This window comes from Ictidomys tridecemlineatus, chromosome 10, assembly GCF_052094955.1.
Source record: "Ictidomys tridecemlineatus isolate mIctTri1 chromosome 10, mIctTri1.hap1, whole genome shotgun sequence".
Taxonomy (NCBI): Eukaryota; Metazoa; Chordata; class Mammalia; order Rodentia; family Sciuridae; genus Ictidomys; species Ictidomys tridecemlineatus.
This window is the reverse complement of record NC_135486.1, coordinates 119,195,788-119,218,310: the sequence shown is the minus strand read 5'-3', so window position 1 is coordinate 119,218,310 and position 22,523 is coordinate 119,195,788. Positions and strand designations below refer to the sequence as shown.

The window sequence follows — 22,523 nt, the reverse complement described above, 5'->3', positions numbered from 1 at the left end:
CCCAAGGCAGCAAGAGCCACCCCATTGCCCGACAGAAAGGTCAAATATACAATACAATCAATCCAGCATCACAGCGATTATATATAGCTTAACTCAAATCATCATCTCAATGGTTCGCTGGCATCACCTTTCAAACATTCCCTCTGGCAAATGCCAGGCGTCATTCTGACCAGCCCGTGGCTCTCAACAAGTTATGAAGGAAGGGAGGGAGGGAGGCAGGAAGTAATGAAGGGAGGAAAGGAGACAGGAAGTAGAGAAGGACAGCAGGGAGGGATACAGGAAGTAATAAAGGAAGGGATACAGGAAGTAATGAAGGGAGGGAGACAGGAAATAATGAAGGGAGGGAGACAGGAAGTAATGAAGGGAGAGAGACAGGAAGTAATGAAGGGAGGAAAGGAGACAGGAAGTAGAGAAGGACAGCAGGAAGGGATACAGGAAGTAATGAAGGGAGGGAGACAGGAAATAATGAAGGGAGGGAGACAGGAAGTAATGAAGGAAGGAAAGGAGACAGGAAGTAAAGAAGACAGAAGGGAGGGAGACAGGAAGAAATGAAGGGAGGAAGGGAAGGAAAGAAGAGGGAAGGAGAGAGAGTTGGAGGAAAAAGTAGAATTGCCACCGGCAAGCTCCGCTGGAGAAGGCAGGAAGGCATGTAGCACATCCTGAGATCAGTACTTACAGTGCTTTTTAAACCTCTTTCCACAGCCACCTGAGTAAAGGGGGTGTCTCTGGGGTGGGGGGAGTGGCCACAGGCACTTTGACAGTGTGAAGTCCTCGGCTTTGTTCGTGTAGAGGACATGTGTCTTCTCTGGGCATCTCTGCTGAGCTTACCCCAAGTGAATGACTTCATTTGCAACTAAAAATTGTAAAATCTTACAGTCAAGAAGGCCTCTCTCTGTAGCAAAACTCACACTCCATTAAGGATATTCCTGCGCTCCCTCTGGGGACCCTCCAGAATCTTCAGCAGCCTTCTCTGATTGCTAGCAAATACTTATTAACCAGACTTTTTCATTAAGGGCCATTCTTGGGTATGATTCTCTCCAATTATTTTTGGAAGAGTATTAGATTTGCCTAACTCTCAGTATTTTCTCCCTGAGTGGAGATTAGGAACTGTATTGGGAAATAATATTGATTTATCCAAATAGATTTATTTTGCAAGGTGAAAATAACCCTGTACTATCACAGTGTGGTTGTGGATGGGCGACTGACCGTATAATTAGCTGCCCACTTTTCACGCTGCATCTAGTTTGTTCCTTGGTGCATCCCCAGCAAATCCTCCTCACAGCTCAGTGCACCGTCTGGGGGCCGATGCAGCGGCAGGACGTTCCTTTACAATCTCCTCCAGAATCAGGAAGATACGAGGAGACAAAGGTGACAGAGGAGGACATTGCTACATCCCAGGAGCCAGGTCACCTCTGTACTGTCCTTCAGACCAAGGGGTCACTTCCGTCCCTCCAAGGCACTTCAGCGACTTCTGACTACGACTCTCCTGCTTCCCCGTGTGTCCAATCCAATCATCCTCTGGACACTTCAGCAACAGACCAGCAGACCTCAGACAGACCTGAGGACCCAGGATGAGGACCCAGGGTGAGGGGAAATGACACAGCAGAAATGTCGTGTGCTTTGAAGTCAGATCTGAATTTCAACCTCACACGAGTACATGTTAGCTCTGTGACCTTGGGCAGGCATAGGTGTCCCCCAGCCCCCAACGACAGGTGAGTTCCCTCGTAGCTCCTTGGCCCCTTGTCCCACTGATGAAGTCAGCCGTTCCTTTACTGATGATGCTAACTTGAAGCACTGGTTTGAGGTGGTTTCCATAAGGTTTTCCCACTGACTGTAAATTTAGTTACTTCTCCATTTTAATGACTTCGTATTTGTGAAGAGGTACCTGGAGAGCTCAGCCACCCCTCGGTACCCACAGGAGGTCGGTTCCAGGACCCTAGGGTTTCCCAGATCTGCAAACTGTCAGGTCCCTGGTATAAACAGTGTAGGCTTTGCCTTTGACCCACACACCCTCCTGTCACTTTAGGTCCTGCCTGGGTCATTCTAGATGCCATATGTAACGTGCCTGCTGCCTCCACAGGTGTGATTCTGTGTGGCATATGCAGTAATGGCAATGGAAAAACTGTCGAGAGTTGTGACTTTTTTTCAGGTGTTTTTGACCTGCCGTTGGCTGAATCCAAGCCCACGGAGCCCGTAGGTGCAGAGGGCTGCTGACACGCAAGTGTCTTCCTCCTCCCCAGGCGCCCAGCCTGCTTCTAGCATCCATTATTTATTTTTAACAGCTCAGTTATTACTCTGATTCTCTACCTCTTTCACCCTTTCTTTCTTTATTAGAATTTCTGCTCCAAGGAGAAGCTCCATCGTGTCTGTGGGTTAATCATCACTGTGGATTCGCGGACTCCGATTTTAACCAATTGGGGGCTCAAATGTTCCAGATTTGGCCAGTGGGAATGTCCTGAAACCAGCACCTGAGTCTTTTCACGTGTCCCCTGGCTTCTGGTGAACGTTGGTTCCTGTGCATCTCACAATGTGGTGAGCGTTCTCCACTCTGCTAACCCCAGCCCTGACGGGAGGGCACGTCTCCCTGGGTCTCTGTGTGTTAATGGGGCCAAGCAAGGGGGTGGGCGGACGCTCCACCATTCACCTGCCTCCAGCCCAGCCCTGGGAGTCCCTTCTCTATGGGAGCTCCCTCCTCCTGAGCCCGGGCTGCCCTGGTGGCCCCTGTCCAGGAACGCAGAGGAACGCAGCCATCTGTGGACCTGGAAGCTCGGGTTCCCTGAGCACAGCCACTCCCTAGCAAGTCCCCGGCCTTCCTTGTCCAAAAGTGAGACTTGCTTCATGGTGCTGCCAAAGGGTACAGAGAGAGAAGCTCTGGGACCACCGCCCTCCCCTGGTGAGGGGGCTCTGACGATGTGGTACTCTGGTCTTGAAGGCAGGACGCCAGGAAGCCAGTCTGCACGGTGTGTCTATGGATTTGAATGACAGTTCTTTCTCACAGTCACTCTGTTACCCCCGGGAGGCAACAGGAGAGGCTCGATCTGTGGACTCCGAGAGCCATGTCAAATCGGCAGGAAAGATGGGTTCATTCGGAGCCGGCTTCGAAAGATGATCCAGGCAATTTTTTTATTTCAAATCACCATCTTCAGAAAACTCAAGGGCCAGGAAAGCTTTTATAAGAGAAGAGGGGACAGAGAGGGCCAAGAGGCGGGAAAGGGACAAATGCAGCATCCTCTGAGTGTGCTACACGGAGGCTGTGTCCAGGCCCCCGTCAGCAGGCGCTGTCCACCCCAGTGTGAGGACCCATTAGGAGCCTTGACTCTCCGATCCAGGAAGTTGCCCTTAATGTCCAGGGGGTCAGTTTCGGTCCAGCCCGTGAAGACGTGTTTTCCTGATACTTTCAAGGTCCACTCACCACACAAGGCATTGCTCCCCCTGAGGTGTGCCCAAGATGGCCCACGGGTCAGTGACGGTGCTGGCTCTCTGTCCCCTTCTCTGCTGTCTGGTGCTACAGAGGAGAAGCTAAGCCCTGGGCGAGACCCAGCTTCCCTCCCCGGGACTCCGTGTGCCGACCACCCCAGTACCCTCCAGTCCCCACAAGAGAACGGCCGTGACAAGTTTTAAAAACGTCAACCAGAAGACCAATACCCACAGCAAGTGCCAGGCCGGGCCTTGCTCATCCTCTATCATTTCATCTGTGTTATCGGCTAGAGTTGAAGTACATATTTTTCTCCAGAAAATGAAACTGGAGCTTAGACTAGAGATTTTTTTTCCAAAGCACCCATTTAGTAAGTGGCAAAACCAAGATTTAAACAGTTTCTGACGACGCCTTAGGAAGAGTTTTCATGGGTCTTTATAAAATATATTTATCATTTTCACATTATATAAATATTTTCCTTTAGAAAAATCTTGAAGTCTCAGTCACCATGCCTTTCTTTTTTCACTTTTAGCTTTTCCGTATTTGTTGAAAACATAACCCTCCGCGCAGCCCCTGCTTAGAACCCGCAGGATCAATCGGGACGCAGAGGTCTTCCTCCTCCGGGCTGCTCGGACATCACAGTCCTCCAGCTGCCTACGTCTGTGAGGGGCCAAGCAGCTCCATCAGTCCCTCCACGGAAGCACCGAGGGTTGCCAGAGGGAGAGAGCAAGTCTGACCCCCTCCCAGCCCTTCCCTGCCCCTAGATCTGGTGTGGCAAGGTGCTTGCTTCGGGTGTTGTTGCTGTCGGTGTTTTGCACGTGTTTGCCGACTGCTGGGGACAGAGTGACGTTGTGTCTGCACGAGGTACGTCTGCGGTCGAGATCCCTAGCCGCACGCTCAGGGTACGGGCGCCCACCCATAGCTCTCCCCACTGGAGGCTCTCCCCACCCATGGCTCTGCTCACCCGCGCCACAGGCTGTCCCTGCTGCCCTAGACACGCCCGATTCCAGCGAGTCCCAGACCGGCTTCCCACTCTCCACCCACGTGCCTCTGTCCAACATTCCGGTCGCTGCCACCGGAGCTGTCCTGACCTCAGAGTTTTAGGGACCTGCTTAGCCTCCCCTTCCTGACTTCTGAGCCCACTAGACCCTCAACGGCTGAGCATTTCCTGAAGACAGACCCTGAAGCTGCAGGTAAGGGGGAGAGGTGCTCCCAGCCCTGGTCCCCAGGGCCTGCTGTGGACTTGGACCAGGCCAGTGGGGGCCTGATGTGAGGACAGGACAGGAGGACACGGCCCACCACGGGCTGGGAGTGGGAGTCACCCTTCTTGTCTTTCAGAGAGAATCCGAGGTGCCTCCAGAACAGGACCGTCCCTGGGGTCTGCTGCCAGCTGGGGGGGGACAAGGACCAAGAGATTGGTGAAGGTCAGTGAGAGGTGGGCGAAAGGCTTGGGGTGGGTGTGCTCCTGCGGGGAGTGTGGTCCTCGGTGTGGCCACAAGAGGTGACAGGGCCTTTACAAAGTGGGGCCTCATGGAAGGCAGCTGGGTCACAGGGGACACTTCTCATGGGACCCTGTGGGTCCTCGTGAGAAACTGGGCTGGGGGCTGGGGGCCAGAAGTAGAGTGCTTGTCTAGCGTGTGTGAGGCCCTGCATTCCATCCCCAGCTCCAAGAAGGAAGGGAGGAAGGAGTGACTCAGTCTCTGGCTTCCCGTCTTATCACGTGATCTCTCTCTCCTGAACATGCTGCCACTGTGATGCCCTCTGCCATGATGGGTAACCGTCAAGGGGCCCTCACTAGACTGGACCCAAGCTGTTTGGACTTTCACTCCGAAAACTGTGAGTTCAGTGAACTTTTCTTTTTACGTCACCCAGCCTCTGGCACTTTGTTACAGTCAGGCAAAACAAGAATGTCAGAGCATCAAGGAGACCAAGTCCCAGTCCTTCAGAGAAAAGCAGTGTCAGAGAAATAAATGGCACAGCAATAGTCTGCAGACTCTGAACTCTGGCAGGGTCATCTTAGCAGCCTTTAACTGGTGGACAGTAGATGGTAAAGGAGAAGATGTTGGGCAGGAACACCTGCTTTCTTTTAAATCATGGGAAGGTAGGTTCTCTATCAGCTCTTTAGCTGGGTGCCATCTGCTTCACTTAATCTCTAAACAACACTTAATTATTGAACGAGCAGACTGTCTGATAATTTTCTGTAGCTATGTTTAGCAGCCTGGCCCATTTGCAGTTTGCGTCTCTTGAAATGTTCTTCAGAAACCCTTTTTTCCACAAGCTGTGTACACAGCAAACACATGGCATCCATTATCCCGGGTCCTGCATTCTGCAATCCTTTGTTCAAGGAGCTTGCTCACATTCTTCAGTGTAATGGCCCCTGTTGGCTGGTTCAAAACACACTGTACAGGTGCAGGGCATTTTGAGGAAATATATCTGTTCAGAGACTTCGTTTCAAGAAAATTGCTAAACTCGATTCTTGTTTTGTTTGTTTTCCAGAACATGCCTTAGTGTCACACCCATGAATGAGGGGTCCCCAGGAGAAGCCACAGGCCCTCGGCCTCCCTGGCCCTCACCTGCCCTGAGATTCATTTTCAGAGTGAGGGAGGACCTCTGTGCTCCAGGCACCGCGGGCGGCAGGGACCAGCTCTCCTGACAGTCACGGAGCCCTCGGGGGAGGGGTGTGGGAAGGGCTGCGTGGAGCCCGCAGAGGCAGGCGGACCTCGAGTCCCCCTCACCAGGGGTGGGCTCCCGAGTCAGTCCCTGGTCCCCGTGGGCCTCCTTGAGATTCCTGATCTATGTTTGGATTATCCACCTCCTGAGGTGGATCTCAGGGTTAGAATCAAGGCCAAGGACTTGGCACAGAGTAACCCGCTTTCCACCCTTCACACCCAGGCCCCGTCCTCCCGGTGGAGTGAGTCTCCTCCAGGGACCACTTAGTTCCATCTTGGATTTTTTGATCCATTCAGCATTTCCACATCTTTTAAGTGAGGAATTCCATCCATCTGCATTCCAGGTGATTGTTCCTGCCACTGTGCCGGCCGCTTTCTGCTTGTTTTAGAGATGTTGGTTACTTTCTTCCTCTTTTATTTGTGTGTACAATTACCATGTGTCAATTTTAATTTAATTTCAGAAAGAAAGGAAGCGTCTGCGTTTTAATCCGCGTATTCAACACGGTGTTGTCTCCATAAGTGAAAGGAGCAGCCGGCTTCTAGAGGGGCGGAACACAGAGTCTGTGGTTCTAGAACGCAGCTAACCCCGGTATTCTGCTGAAGGATCCAGGCCAGACGGAGGAGACCCTCTCCTTTTCGCCCCGAAGCCCTCGGGAGGCACCGGTGGTCCCTGCCCTCCTGCCTCCTCACCTGGGGAACTTCCCATCCAGGTGTTCTTGAGCTGGCTTGGAAAAAGCGTAATAAAATAATTCTTCCAGACAAGTTTAGAGAGACATTTTCCCAGAAGACGGGATCCTGGCTGTGAGTCACATCGAGTGTGTGCTTTGTCAATAACCTGGAGAGCAAAGGCGTGAACGGATTCTATTCCATTGGACAAGCTGTTCCGAATACAGATAAGGCCAGGCAAGCGGCTTGACTCTTAAATAAATGTTTTAGCAGTATCTAGAAGGAAAGACCGCAATTGATTCCAATCTTTTCTGACAGAAAATCAGTTCTTTTAAAACTCCCGGGGCAACCGACAGTAACACAAAGGTCCTGTTTCTAATAAAGGTTGTAAAGGGCCACAAAATAAAAACCTTGTCACCGGAAGCGACGGGCCACAATTAACATGCACGTAATTCCTCAAGGTGCCTCCCTGCTCTGTCCCTTGTGCTTAAAAATAAAACAAAGGAAGAAAGGCGTAAACTGCGATCTGTGAGTTTATGAGATGGTGTTTTCTGACTTTACCTAGCGGCCTTCAACATTCCTGAAGACTTGGGAAGAGGTACTTTAAAGCCACACCAGGCGGGGCTGGACTGCAAAGATGGTACCACCGCTCAGTTTGTCCAGATGGGAAGGGGTTTCATTTTATTTAAAGAAGCTTAATGCTGGTCCAGACTCCTGTGTGCTCAACATCTGTTGGACCTGCAGAGGTCCTGCGGCACCGAGCCTCTCAAACTCAAGCCAGTGTGGGCAGCAGCCATGGAGAACTTGCTCAACCACAGAAGACGGGGCCCCCAGCCCCAGAGTCCCCGAGTCAGCCAGTGTGGATGGGGCCTGGGGGTCTGTACGGCTTACCTGTCCAGGTGAGGCTGAGGCTGTTGGTGCAGGGACCCCACTTTGAGAACCACTCCTCCAGCCTTCAGAATCGCAGACCAGTTCCACTGACGGGGCAAGAACTGACCACCAGTGATGACAACATAGAAGCCAGGAGGATGGGCTCTGGGTCTTCAGCCTCTGTCCTGGATGACCCTTTCCTCCCTCTAGGATGGAGTTTGGCTACCTCAGAGAACGTGTTAAAATTCTAACTGTCCCTCGGCCTGGTCACGACACCTTTAGTCCCCCGGGATATGTAGCTCTTTCTCCCAGCTCTGCCCATGCCCCAGCCCTGCCCAGACACCCCCAGAGGCTGGAAATTACGTGCAGAATAAAAGGTCCGAGACTCCTGAGGGGCCACCTGTCTTTCCAGGCTGGCTCCCTCCAGCTCTGACCAGTTCTCCTTCCCACACTCACCATTGCCCTGCCTTTGCCAGACCCGGGGCAAGTGTCACAGAGCAAGTACTTGACCTCTCCCAGCCTCTGTGGCAGAGAAACAGCAGGAAGGCCAAGAGCCGCCCTGGGGACAGCTGAGTAGTAAAGGGGAATGAGGCGGCAACCCAGCCACATTCATGAGAAAGCATCCCGCCCGCTCACAGAGCAAACAACCCACCAGACAAACCAAGATAAGCCCATTGTGACCCACCCAACCTTGCACCCGGGATACCTGCTCATTGGCACCGATGCTTTCCAAAATAAGGCCCAGACAAGCTGCTGTAGCCGTGGGTCCCTAGGACTCCCGTGACCTGAAGCTGAGCCGCTGGCTGCTCCCCTTCCTCAGCACCCCTCGTTCATGAGACGGCTCGCAGTCCCCCGGGGCACACTGGCTCCCTCGCTGTGTCAAGTCATGGACAAAGCTTCGCTCACTATAAGGACATTCCTGGTGGCCTTTGGCTATTGTCCAGAGACCATGGGTAGGACAACTTTTGTGCAGATTAAATAAAAGAATCAGAGGGATGATCGTCACAGTGGCATCACGGCGTGGGTCCTGAAATCAGGTTGACACGGGAATAGACCAAACGTCACTTTGGTGGCCAAGGCACAGAAATGCACAGGATGGGCAGAGCGCTCCCACGTGGAAGGAGTGTCCACCCCCCGAGCATCTCCATGGGAAGCCAGACCTGCAGACCATGCCCCACCTCAGGGGAGGGTTCCCTGGGGGAGAGACTTCCTGTACTTTGGCAAATGGGTTTAGACCATCCTGAGTCCTTCCCACCTGGCCACCTGGCTCCAGCTGTGTACCTCTCAGCGTACCTGTCCAACCTGGGCAGGTAACTGATGCACGCACTCCCACCCATTCCCAAGCACACAGATGCTCCAAACCTGGGGTCCACCAACCCCGCATCAAAAGTACCCAGGAAGAAGATTGCATCTGTAACAAACAGGCACAGACCTTTTTCTTGTCCTTATTCCCTAAACAGTTCAACAGGCCAGCTGTTTACACAACACGGACACTCTCTCAGGGGTCCCAAGTCACCTAGATGATTTAAAGTACGGGGGAGGTGTGCAGGCTAATGCCATTCTGTGTAAAGGACCTGACCATTTGCCGATTTGGGTGTAGACAGGGTCCTGGAACCTCTGCTCCATGATACCAAGGGATGATGTGATTATTGTCAGGAGGAGAGAAGGAGAAGGGCACTCCCCAGGCACAGCCTCCCTCAGCAAGGCCCAGCCTCAGACCTACCGAGGGTCCCCCTATAATACACCAAATCCTCAATGCTGGTGGACAACGGGCACTCAGCACATGACAGCCACCCCTCCTTTGCACACCCACTCATCCTGAAGTGGCACCTCCTTTCTCCACAGAAAAGCCCTCCTCACTATGGCTGATTTTAGGACTGTCAGCAAAAGAGTCCATTGTAGATAAACTTCCTATTTTCGTGTCACCCTGTTTACTTGGCCACTGGCCAAGAAGATACCAGCACTCCAGGTGCTGGGCACCCCCTGACTAGTTTTTCACAAACGTATCCAGTATGGTACTTTGAAGAAATGTGCAAACAAGGCCTCTGGCCTGGAGCTGGGGCTTCACAGAGATGTCTACATTTTTAAGATAAGTTACAACTGGGCTCCATGGTAGCAGCTGGCAGGGAGAGGATAGAAACAAGCTCCCCCCTTCTCAGGTGTTGTCCGTGAAGAGTTAACATGTCCAGAACAGTGAAAGAAAAAGCTGCCTTTATGTGAACTTGTGCAGACTTCTGAGCCCCTCCCCTTACCTGCTGGGTCTAAAACTCTGAAACTCCCTGAACTCGAGGTTCAGGGGATTGAGTGATGACAGCAAAGGCTGTACCCGCTGAACCTGGCTGCAGCCAAATAAAACTGTTTCCTGCTCTCTGGGGTGCCTCGCCTCGTCTGTCCCTACAACAATCCTAAATCGCACCTGTCCTTTAACAACCACTCCACTGTGACTCCACCAGTGCCAACTCAGCACCTACCCCGGAGGCTCGCAGGAAGTTCTCCCTTTGGAGACCTCCACTGTTCAGAGTGGACGGCTCCCAGGACCAGGCATCTCTCTGTGGACGAGGGCCCCCTGCGTTGCTGAGCTCTGGAGCTCGAGCCCCTGGGCTGCCCACCTCTGCCCATCGTGGACCACGCATCTCACAGGGGCTGGCCTCCTGATGATGAAGAGCATCGTTAAGGTCAGAGCCGAGATTCAACACCCTGGACACACGTGTCCCGTTGGTGGGAAGCTGGTGGCCCACTTTATTCTAAACAGCATCCAGTAGAACGGACCTTGGCAGATTTCACGGAGTCAACACTGGAGCTGACGCTCCTCCTTTTCTCAACAGGCTTCTCAAACACCACCGCAAGAGCTTTTTCTATTTTCTAGTTCCTGAGTAGAAATAAAGCCCTGGGCTCCTCAAGCCTCAAAAATAAATGACCTGAATACTTAAATCCACGAGCCCTGATAGACTTCCTCTTCCTAAGGAATTATTTCCATGGTGGAAATGATGGCTGAGAGCCCCGTGATTCACTTTTGTAGTAGGGCTGGGAGATGGCGCCACGTGATATTTCCACCTTTTACCGTCTTCGTCATAAGGTCACAGAAAGGTTTGGGTTTCTCCCACGACTGGGGTGCCTAACTCGCAGTCGGCTCTCGCGGCCTGTGGGGATTTTAAAGCAGCACTCACGACTCCAACAAGACGCAGGTATCCATGTCCTTGAAGACCCCGCCTTTCACTTTCCACCACCTGGACTTGATGATGGAAGAATACACTGGGCCCTGGGTCTCGGGACGTGGCTGTGACCTGCAGTGAGCACCTGGGCCAGGGGCTTATTTCTCTGCATCTAAAAAACAAGATGCTCGTCGGTCCCTAACCTGGCTTTGTGAGGAAGTAACCGCCCTGAGGATGCTTAGCAACCTCTGAAGCTTGTCACCAAGGTGAGTGACAGGTCAGTGCATCCATAGGGACACCAGAAGTCAGAGCAGGAAGGTGCTCCGTGGTCACCTCATCCCAGCCCAGAGTACACAGGAGGACACTGAGCCCAGAGGGGCAGTTATTGCTAACGGCCAGAAGGGCCAAATGGCGGGTCCTCTTTGTGTATTAGAATAGCCCAAAGCTGACCTTCCAGAAGCCACACGTTCATTTCTGACCTAGAACAGTGTTGGGGTAGAGCTGCAGCACCTCAGAGAAACCGGGCTGAGTTCCCCATCTCTAGCATCTCAGACTGAGACCTTATTGGTAATAGGATCTTTACGAAAAAGAACCTCATTATACCAAGGTCATTAGGGAGGACCCCAATCCAATATGATGGTGTCCTGTGAAAAGAAAAACATGGGTGGAGAGAGAGACTCACAGGGGAACACCAGGTAAAGGTGAAGACAGAGCGGGGGACGCATTGTAAGCCAAGGAAGACCAGGTCGCTAACAGGCCACCAGAAGCCAGGACAGGCACGGACCAGGTTGTCTGCCCTCAGAAGAGCCCACTGGGCTGATCCCTTCACCTCACAATCCCAGTCTCCCAAAACTATGGACAGTTAATTTCTGTTGTTTAACACATCCTTCCTCTGGTCATGTCTTACAGTACCCCTTGCAAACCAATACGAACACATGTTCTTTAGCTCATGAACTTGACACAAATATTTTTGCATTTGGAGGCTTTTCAAGTGGAAGTTTATCTCCAAAGCAATTTGTCTTGGCCTGTTGGTAACAAAACACCATAAACTATGGTGTTTATAAAGAACAGAAATGTCTTTCTTACTTCCTGGAGGCTGGGAAGGTCAAGAACAAGGTGCCAACTGATTCGGAGCCTAGTGAGGGTCCCCTTCCTGTTTGTGGGTGGTCATCTTCTCCTGGTGACCTCCCATGACAGACGAGGGCAAGGCAGTTCTCTGAAGTCTCTTGGTAAGGACGCTGATCCTGCTCTCCACCCACTTAGTGACTTACTCACCACCACGTACCCACTTCCAAACACATCGCCCTGCAGTTTAGGGTTCATCATGTGAATTTGGGGTTGGAGTGTGAGATTCTGACCTCAGCCACTCAATGTAGGTCCTTCTCATATGCAATGTTTATTTTTTCTATCCCAATAGCCCCCAAAATCTTAAATCACACCAGCATCCACTTTAAAGTCTAACGCTCAAGTCTTATCTAAATGTCCTCTGAATGGAACATGGCAAATAGGGTGACCCTCAAGCGAAGGCCAGCCCTGAGGCCTGTCCCTCCCCAGCTGTGAATCTGTAAAACCAAACACAGTGATGTGCTTCCACGTACAGGGGTGGGTCAGACTCGAGGCACATTCCCTTCCCAGAGGGAGAAATCAGGAAGGAAGGGATGGCAGCCCCAGGGAACCCACACTCCACCGGAAACCAACCCCCCTTTGACAGCACACAGCCTTCCAGGCCCACTGGTGTGGGGGTCCCACCTCCTGGACACACTGAGGCAGAGGCCCTGCCCCGCAGCACAGCACAGCAGAACTGTACACCCCGGGACCTGCTGGGCAGCTCTGCCTCCACGGCTCTGGGACCTCTAGTGGGGCAGAGGTCACCTGGCCTGTGAAAGCTAGATAACGGTCACCTTTCTGGAAACCAAGGGGGCAGCCTGATGATCTCTATTCTTCCTGGATCCTCCTTCCTTGTCCCTGGAGAAGGGGGCAGCCACATCTTGACAAACTGAGGCTGGACAGGCTCTTCCTGCTGTTCATCTGACGGGTGTCCTGCTGGGTGGCCAGCTCCACACCACAGAAGGCCGATGCCACAGCACCGTGGTGGACTCTCCTGAGCAGGCTTCTCCTGGGTCAGGTTGCACAGGCCGAGGATCGTGGAGACGCTCAAGTTCTACGTCCAGTGCAGGGCCACTGGGTCTCCAGGCCGTTGCTGTTTCACTCTGAGCAGTCAGAGGAGTCGGGCTGCTGCTCCAGGACCTCGCTCAGGGACTTCCTCAGCCAAATATCCAATGCTATCGCTCCCAAGCCCCCTTCCCCATAGCACAGAAACAAACATGATGAAACTGATTTCTGGCTGCTCTGTCACAGGCGTGCCTGAGTTGCCGAGGCCACCATAGGTCTGTCGGAGGTGCATCAGCTCGCTGGTTCTCGTCTTCCTCCCAACACCCTGTAGGGTGGCTTAGGTGCTGCCCGGGGTGAGAGAGGCTTTTTAAAAAATTCTGGGCTGTCACCAGAATCGTCCCCATGATGCATTTAAGGCAGGGTACACTTTCTTTCAGAACCCCCCAGCTCCTGGTCACCACCCAGCTCCAAAGCCACTTCCACATTTTTGGTAATTTTTTGTGGCCGTACCCTTACCTCTGAGCTCCGATATTTCATTTAGTCTGTTCAGGTGGATGGGGCAGAGTATCACAAGCCGAGTGGCTGATGAACAGAAATCTATTTCTCACCTCTCTGGAGGCCAGGAAGCTCAGGGTCAAGGTGCTGGCCAGTTCTGTGTCCAGTAAGGGCCCATTCTCCCTTCACAGGCAGCCACCTGCTCGTTGTGTCCACACACCACAGGAGCGGGGAGGGTCTGGGACCTCGTCCATAAAGGCCTGAATCCCACTCAGGAGGGCTCCACGCTCACGTCCTGGTTACCGCCCACGGGCACCACCTGATGCCATCACATTGGGGATCACGTCTACTTGCAAGAGAGACTTCAGGTGACTCCGTTTCTTTATCGTTGCACAGAGTAAGTCTTAAGTCAAATAGTAAATAAACATTTTTATGAAAGGAATGGGGCAGGATATAGACAAACCACGAGGACAGATCCGCAGTCTAAGGACCATTTCCAGGACTGATCACCACCCAGAGTTTAAGCTGCCTGGCAGTTAAGGCCAGAAGGAAAGCACAATTTAACATAATAACTATGATTCGAAGCAGTGGTTTAGCAGATCTGAATTATCTCATTTTCTTCTTGTAAAAGCAACTGTGCTGTTATGTTATTATCATTCCATTTTGCAGGTAAGGAAACTGAATGCCCAATGACATGACGCACATAAGATCACAGGACCAGGATGTGGTGGCTCCAGGTTGGCACAGGCCATCCGACCCGGGCACTGGTGTCCAGCTGCCCCCAAAGTCCATGTTGTGCTCCTCCCTTGACTGTGAGTCACATCTGCCCCATTTTCTTACGTAAAGAACACCAAATGGGATCAAGAAGAATGTCAATCACAATTTTACCTCAACTGCCCGGACACTTTACTCTAAAACCTCTGCAGCAAACATTCCCCAAGTGCTTCGGCATCTGGCACAGAGCAGACCTCAGTACAAAGTGTCCCATGCAAATCAGAAACACCCTAGAGTGACAAGCCCTCTTCCTGACAGAGGCAGGGAGAAGGACAGGCAGGGGAGTGGCCAAGAGTTCTAATAAACGTGTGCTAAGGACCACAGAGACGATGATCCCTCCCAGCCACCAGAGACAGCAAGCGCTGGAAAGGGCCACAGGTGTTCAGCCATAGCTCCCAGCAGGCTGCTCAGCCCAGGAAGCGGGGCAGCAGGAGAGAGGCCCGGAGGAGGCAGAGCTCAGTGTTCAGTGACCCCGAACAGCAGGCAGGGTCCACCCAGGAGGGCTACGACATAGACGTGCAGTTCTTAGGGTGACGTTCCTTGACAACCATGTGCACAGCCACGTGCCCCCTGCCATGAGGTATGTTCTGGGCAACGCGCCCTTAGACAGTTTAACTGCGTGCACCTCACAGAACACCCTTGCACAGACCTAGTGGTGCAGCCTGCTGCCACCTGGGCCACAGGGGACCCCCGTCGCACACTCAGTCCCTCACTGACTGAAGCAGCGCTCTGGGGTGCAGGACCACAGTTGGAATTTGCAGGAAGCAGAAGCTAAGCGTTCTCCTCCCCCACAACACACAGTAACTATCCAAGGTGGAAATGTCAAGTAGCTTATTGATGGTGGCCGCCTCACAATGTGTATATATCTCAAAGCTTCATATTGTTCACCTTGAGTACTGTCACGTCCACAGCCGCTTGTGCCAGGACAGTGGGACTGCTGGCCGAGAGACCAAAGAGAGCACCCAGAGACGGAGTATGGGGCACAGGATTCATGGAGAAATGCTGGTGGGAGGAGAGCCCCTCTGCTCCTCGTCACTTGGCGAGGCAGGGCCTCCCTCCCTCCCGCTCGGTGCTCTGCCCAGTGGTGCTGGCTGGAGGAGGGACAGTTGTCCTTTCCACAGGCCCTCAGCTCTGCCTCAGTCACCTTGCACGTGAGGCTGCTGCAGAGGCATCAACAGCATCTGCATCCACTCTTAGCCGGACCAAGTGACCAGAGTCCAAAGAGCAGACATGTGAGAAGGGGCTCTCTACAGACACCACTGCCCTGCCCTGCCCTGGCCCTGGCCCGGCCCCAGTGTCCCTCGGGGTAATGAGCAGCTGGACGCTCAGGCTTGCTCTCACCCCTAATGGGGCTGCGTTTGGGGGAACAGAGGGGGGCATGGAGGTGTGTGGAGTTTACTGTTCCCCTTTTCTTTAAGGACAATACAAACACGTACCATCTTTATTTTTCAATCTCAGTAAAGGTGAAAAAAGAGGATTTTCCTTAAATTCTCTGGGAAGTGTTCAGGAAGCAGCACCATTCAGGTGTCCTGCTGATCCACTTCCTATTGCTCTTAGAGAAAGTGACGGCAGACACAGCAGTTAAAACAGTGCAGATCATCACCCTGCCATTCTGAAAATCAGAAATCCGCAGCAACCTCACTGGGCTGCAACCAAGGAGGCAGCAGACGCAGCCTTTTCTGGGGAGAATCTGTTTCCTGGGCTTTTGGGGTTTCGAGTCCTACCGCCCTCCTTGGCTTATGCCTTCCTATGTTTGTACCTCCAAAGCTCAGGGTGAAATTCAATCCCCAAAGTGGGGCGTTAATGGAATCGGGAGGCGAGGCCTTTGGAAGGTAATTCAGATCAGATGAGGTCATCAAGGGGGACCCCCATAGTCATGTTAGTTTATAAAAAGGGAAACACCCAAGTGACCAAACTTTCTGTTTCACCAGGTGATGCCCTGTGCCTTGGGACTCTGCATACAGTCCCCAGCAGCAAGAAGGCCCTCATCAGGTGCCGGGACCATGCTGGTAGACTTTCCAGCCTCCAGAAGAACTGTGAGCTACATAAACCTCTAGTCTTTATAAATTACCTTGTCTGCAGCATATAGTTATAGCAACAGAAAACCAACTAAGACAGGATCATTCGTCCATCTTCAAAGCAAGCACCATCAGGCCAGGTCCTTTGCATATCTTCACCTCTTTGTTTCTGTCACTCTGCTTCCTTTTTCACTTCTATGGCCCCTCATGATTATGTGGGGCCCACCCAGATAATCCAGGCTAAGATCTGCCCCTCAAGGTCAGCAGAATAGCAACCTTAATTCCATCTGCAACTTTTGCCACAGACCCTAACCCATTCACAGCTTCTGGGGATCAGCATGTGGATTTGGGGGCCATTATTCTGTACCTGACACCTGGCACGTCTTAGCTGTGCTTCACTCCTGCCACGTCTTTCTAGAGCATGTCCCAGAGAGCTCGCGTTTTCAGGGGAATCAGACCCTCTGCGTTGTTTCTATGGACTCCAGTGACTAACACGCCGCATGCTCCGGGGAAGAAGGCTTAAACCGTCTTAGGCAGCAACTTTCACATGTAATAAACCATAGCCGGGCTCGCCTGTTCTGATGAGTGAACGCTTTGGTCTGATGTTTAAAGCCAGCTTGAAGGACGGACGGTGACCCCAAAGAGAAGCAGCTCATGGGATCTGAATTCTGATTTGTTTGCCAAGGTCAGTGTGTTTTCTGGCCAAGGTAGAATACATAAAAATGACCTCCCAGAGATTCTTGCTGATCCGCAGAGGTCTCCGTTTCTAACCCAAGACAAGCCTGCATTTCTCTCTCGGGTGATTTCCTCTTTGAACTTTGGAATCGATTCACTTTCGAGGCCTCAGTGCCTTCTGGAAGAAAACTTGGTCATCTAACGATAAAGATCCCAGAAAATACGGCAGCGATGCGGACGGGGAATGAGAAACTGGGATTCCTGTTTCCTCTCCTGCGGGGTTGGTGTTGATTGACTGGCAGTTGACAAACAGGTGTCCCAACTCAGGTGTGGAAACTTGGTAAAGAAGAGGGACAGCCTTCAGATTGGGAAAGGAATCCCACACTCTTGGGGCAAAGGGCAAGTCTTTGGGCACAGAGATCTCGTGATGGGGTGGAAATAAATGATGGTGACTTCTAACTGCAGTCCCCTCTCCGTGTCCACAGGGGTGATTCCCCAGGAACTCCCCACAGATACCCAAATCTGTGGGTGTTCTCTATCCTTATAGGAAGTGGTACAGCATTTGCATATAATATGCCTACTCTTCTATATACTTTAATTCATCTCCAGATAATCTATAGTTCCTAAAACCATGCAAATGCTACAGGTGTCACACTGTAGATTTAGGGGCGGGGGTGACAGGGCAAAGGGACTCAATGTACTCAGCCCAGATGCCAATTTTTTTGGATCAACAGTTGGTTGAATCCATAGACGTGGGGAACCGAGGGTACCTTGAATTCAGCCTTAATTAAAACTGAATTTAAAATTAGAAGTTATGGGAATTTGGGGGCAAGCAGTTCAAGTGAAACTCAAAAAAAAAAAAGATTTAGATGTGAGCACCTCTGAAATACTAAAAGCATTGAGCTAATAACTTTTATATCGTTATCTTAGCAGTTTGGTGTACACTGACATTAAAATCAGCCTAAATCTCTCCTTCTTCCCTACCTTGTTAGGGTGAAGGAGGATCTAAATCTGTTGACTAACAGAACCAGAGTTTTCCTGTTCTATTAAAGTAAATGTTTAACAAACATTTCTGATGTCTTCTGACTTCTAACCTCTATTAGGTTATGATGTTTGTTATAGGAAACTCCCTTCGTCAAGATGATTGTTCGCTCTCTCCACGTGGGAAAGTGTGCTTTCCAGGAGGGTCAGCTTCCTCACCAACCGTGTGTTAGTTAATTTGCCAAGCCTCACCTCTCTGAACCGACTCTCATTCACTCACTGGGACCAAAGGATGGTGCAGAGTCTCTAAAACGTCGTCCTAAATGCCATCCTCCTCATAAATAATTACTTTACAAGTAAAAGTAATCTACAGCAGCGATACTCAAACTTGGCTACATATTCAAATCATTTGGGGAGCATTTAAGAATCTCAATGTCCAGGTCGTACCTCAGAGCAAATTAATCAGGCTCTCTAGGGAGAGTGGGCCTAGCAAACAGTATTTTTTTTTAAATTATTGATTTTTTAATTGGCCCATAATGATTGCATATATTTATGGGGTACAGTGTGATATTTCAACACAGATCAGAATAACCGACGTAACTATAACCTCCAACACTTATCATTTCTTTGTGTTGGGAAAATTCAAAATCAGTTATTTTGAAATGTGCAGTTAAATGGTGCTGACCCCAGCTGCCCTATTGTGCTACAGAACCCTAGAAGTTACTTTCCCCACCAGGGCAGCTCTGTCCCCAGGAACCGTTCCCGGTCACTGTCTCCCTTCCCAGCCTCTGGGAACACTTTTAGATCCCACGTGGAAGTGAGAGGTCTCATGCTTTTCTTTCTACATCTGGCTTCTTTCTTAATGTAATGTCCTCCATGGTCATCTATGTTGCTACAAATAGCAGGATTTCACTCATGTTTTACGTCTTCAGGATGGTCCACCGTGTTCCATTACTTTTCCATTCCTTTTCCATTCATCGATGGTACGTTAGACAGCTTTGCATCACGATGATAGAAAACCTGACAAGAGCCACGGAGATAGTGGAAAGTTCATTCTGGCTCAGGTTTCAGAGGTTCAGTTCACAGTCAGCCAACTCCATGGCTCTGGGCCTGAGACCATGGCAGAGCACCATGGCGGGAGGGTGTGACCAAGGAGAGACAGCCAGGAAGCTAGAGAGCTAAAGAGACAGGTCTCATTCACCAGAACAAATTAGAAACCCTAAAGGCACTTCCCCTGCAATCTATTTCCTCTAGCCACACCCTACTTGCCTGCAGTTGCTTCCTAGTTAATCCCAACCAGTGGATTCATCCAGTGATTGGGTTGCAACTCTCATCACCTAATAATTTGACCTCTGAACATTCTTGCAGAAATGTCTCACATGAGCTTTCAGGGGACACCATAGATCCAAACCAGAGCAGATGGACACCAAGGAATCAGTATTTTTAAAGCTGCTGGGGTGATTCCAATGTGCACCCAAGTTCATATCTGTGAGCCATTAGCATCGGTCTAGGGGTGGGTTAGAAAGGCAGATCCCAGGAACATCTTAATCATACCCATCAGGATCTGGTTTTAATCAGATCCCCCACATAATCCCTAACCACACTGAAGTCTGAAGAACACTGCTTTATGCTCCAAAACAGAATTCCAATTTCATGCAAACTGACACATGAAACCTAGCAATGAGCATGGCCTTACTCCATGATGCAACTTTGGCCAATTCATTTATCTTCCTGGAGGCTCAGCTCCCAACTTGTTACATGAAGAGACTGGGCAGGGTCTCATCCCATCTCTTTTCTATCCCTGAATTTCTGTTAAATTGCCGGTCTGTTTTGTATCCTGTGCACGTCAGGACCGTTTCTCCTTCTTGAGATTCAGAACACCGAGGTGCACCAGAGTCGGCAGAGGGGGTAATGAATCGACACCCTTGCTAGTTAGCGGGCATTTCCTCTGAATCTTGCCTTTACTTTCCCTGGAGTCACAGGTTATGTTTTGGAACAGGATCACAGAAATTCCCAGCATCGTACGTTCTCCTTGCAGGCACAATTTCCAATAAAAGTGATAATGTTCAAATATTATGGCTTGATGAAGGGCAAATTGCCCCCACAGAACGTATTTATGCAGTTGTTCTCGCTTCCTCTCATTTGAACCCGGCCATGACAAACAGCGCCTCCTGGAAGCATCCAGAATGTCATCCCTGAGGACATGATCTGCCTTCAGTAGACGGAGGAGAAGAGGCCCTCCATGAGCGCCTGCCTTCCCCAGGGGCCACAGGCAATAAAAACCACCAGTAATGAGACCCGAGGGAGCCGGGCTCTTGCTGCCGTTGCTCAGGCACGTACCTCGAGGAGCTGGGTGATAATGTTGGCGCCTGTCTCTCCCGCTACAACGAGAAGACCAAACTAGCTGGAAACGCTTTGCAATGCGTTGGCTCTATTTTTTTGGTCACCATGTACAGCACACATATATCGAATTCTTTATGATTCCTGTTTTCAGAATTAGGAAAGGACCAAGTTGGTTTTCTAGGAAGATTTATGACACCTTGGTTGCAGCCTGTGTTTTGCAAAACCTCCCTTTGACCTTCAAAATCGGACTCAGGTTAATTTAAGCAGAAAGGGAAAACTTATTTGAAAGCCTTTTAGTGTTTATATAACGAGTGCTCCCAAAGCCATAAATGGGGGTGGGGCAGGGAGCCGCTCTCCTAGGAGTGTGCGCCACTGGCTCATGCAGCCTGCAGTGCCATAGGACCTGCTTACACTCGTCCCCTAAACACTACAAGGCGATGCTTATGGTTACTCAGGGCAACTGGTACCAGATGGTGCTGCCTACAGCTTCCACTGTCAGTCAAGGAGCACAGGGAAAATTATTTCTCCCTCATTTTCTGGCTGGTATGAGTCGGACGTGTCTCCTGAACACATCACCACCATGACCTGGGCCCTTTTCATCCTGTGATGCACCTACATTGAGATTCTTCCCTTCCAGCTCCACACACAGTAGAAATACACGTGGGAAATGCTGCACCCCGAGTATTATTGCACACATCACTCCCATCTATTGCACGGCTCCTTCCAAACTGAAAAGGTTTTCAGGTGTCTTCCTGATGCTCATACAGGATCCATGGGACTGGAAAGTGCCTTGGAGTCTTGTTATCCTCGGCAGAGCCAATTTATGGGTAAGTGGATTAGCTATTCCCCAGCTTGTAATGGGCCGTGGAGGTAAAATGACTACTTGAAGCTTCAAGGGCAAGCATTGAGTGTCCAGTTAGGAACCATTCACCATTCTCAGTCTGGAGGGAGGGAGAAGTAGCTGAGTGCTAGAGCAACAGCCTAGCATGCACTAGGCCCTAGGTGCATCCCCATCGCTGCCAATAAAAATGGGTATCAGGTTCCAACGTATGAATTGGGGGAAAAGATGACACTGAGACTACATCACTAAAGTGGTGAGTATTCTCCTTCCCCACGAGAAGTCAAGTGCTGCTGATCCTACACAGGCTGGACTCTCCCCCAACTTCCCTCTTCCCTACTGTCACCAAGAAGATCATTTTAATTGCAGCAGAATCTTCTTAATCATCATGGCTACAAAGATAGGCTAGATCTCATCCCTTCCTCCCAGAATATTTTAGCTTCTTCTTCTACATGATCCTGAGTCATTTCTGGCATCTTAGTTGTCTAGGGAGGAGCAAAGCTAGGTTTTAGATGGGCAAAGCACAAGGTTTACGTCCAGCCGCTCTAGTTGGTGCAATGACTATAGACTCCGACCTGCACATTTATAAACCGAGTTCAGTTAACAATCATGGTCCTGCCTTGACTGATTCGCCCTTGAATGCATGTACATCCCAAATTTTTACCATGTTTAATTAGCAATGTTCTATTTTCTGTGTAATGTTCTAATTTCTGTTTTTTGTTTGTTTGTTTTGTTTTGTTTTTTACTTTTTTCATGGTTGTATGAGGAATTAATGTAGTTTTCATTTTAAAATATTTAATGGACAAAAATTCAATAAATTCAAGGTGCTCAAAATGTTGATCTGTCACACGCATGTCTGTGTGTGTGTCGTGATCCCCATGGGTTCTGACTTTGTCGTGGACCCCTGGAGGCTGTCCGGAGCCCAGGATAAAGGAACATGGCCTTTGTCTAAAGAGCCGTCGGGGGAGATGCGTCCTGACCCTGGAGTCTGCCACCTGGCAGCCCTGATGGTGAGGGACTGAGTGTGGTTTTTCTGATTCTCCAACCTCATGACTGAAAGAGACAAGAGACTGTTTAGTGTGGTAACCACAGGAACCAGGCTTGCAACCGGCAAGTTGCACTGAGAATGTGGGGAAGCTGAGATTGTCATTGTTTCCCTAAATGATTCTGTGGAGTGAGAAGCAGCTCCAGGGCTCTGAGGCCTTTGTATTCCTCACTTTCTCTACAGCATCCCCCAGGGTGGGAGACCAACCTTGCACGTGACTGAGTCACACTCCCCAGCTGGGTGCTGAGGCGCTCAGTCACAGAAATGTGGCAGAGCTTTCCCCACCCTGCTTGGGTTCGAGGGTCAGTGTGTCTTGCTACAGCCCCATGGATGAAGCTATGCTCTCCTGTTCCTTTGTAATATAACCCCTTGCCCTGTTTAGGATAGAATCTTCCATGGAAGTGCCTTGGGTGTGTCCCCCTCTCTTACTGTGTCTTTGGGTGTGGCCTACCCAGGTGTCAGTCAACCTG

The 22,523-nt window shown here is 50.8% G+C and overlaps 1 long non-coding RNA gene across 1 annotated transcript; it reads left to right on the top strand.

The window, feature by feature from the left end:
• The first annotated feature begins 440 nt into the window (after window positions 1-440).
• On the top strand, window positions 441-3,161 carry LOC144367478 (uncharacterized). The gene is made up of 3 exons (XR_013426895.1): window positions 441-1,584; window positions 2,335-2,532; window positions 2,999-3,161. It is a non-coding gene; the product is annotated as an uncharacterized LOC144367478 (long non-coding RNA).
• The last annotated feature ends 19,362 nt before the right edge of the window (window positions 3,162-22,523 follow it).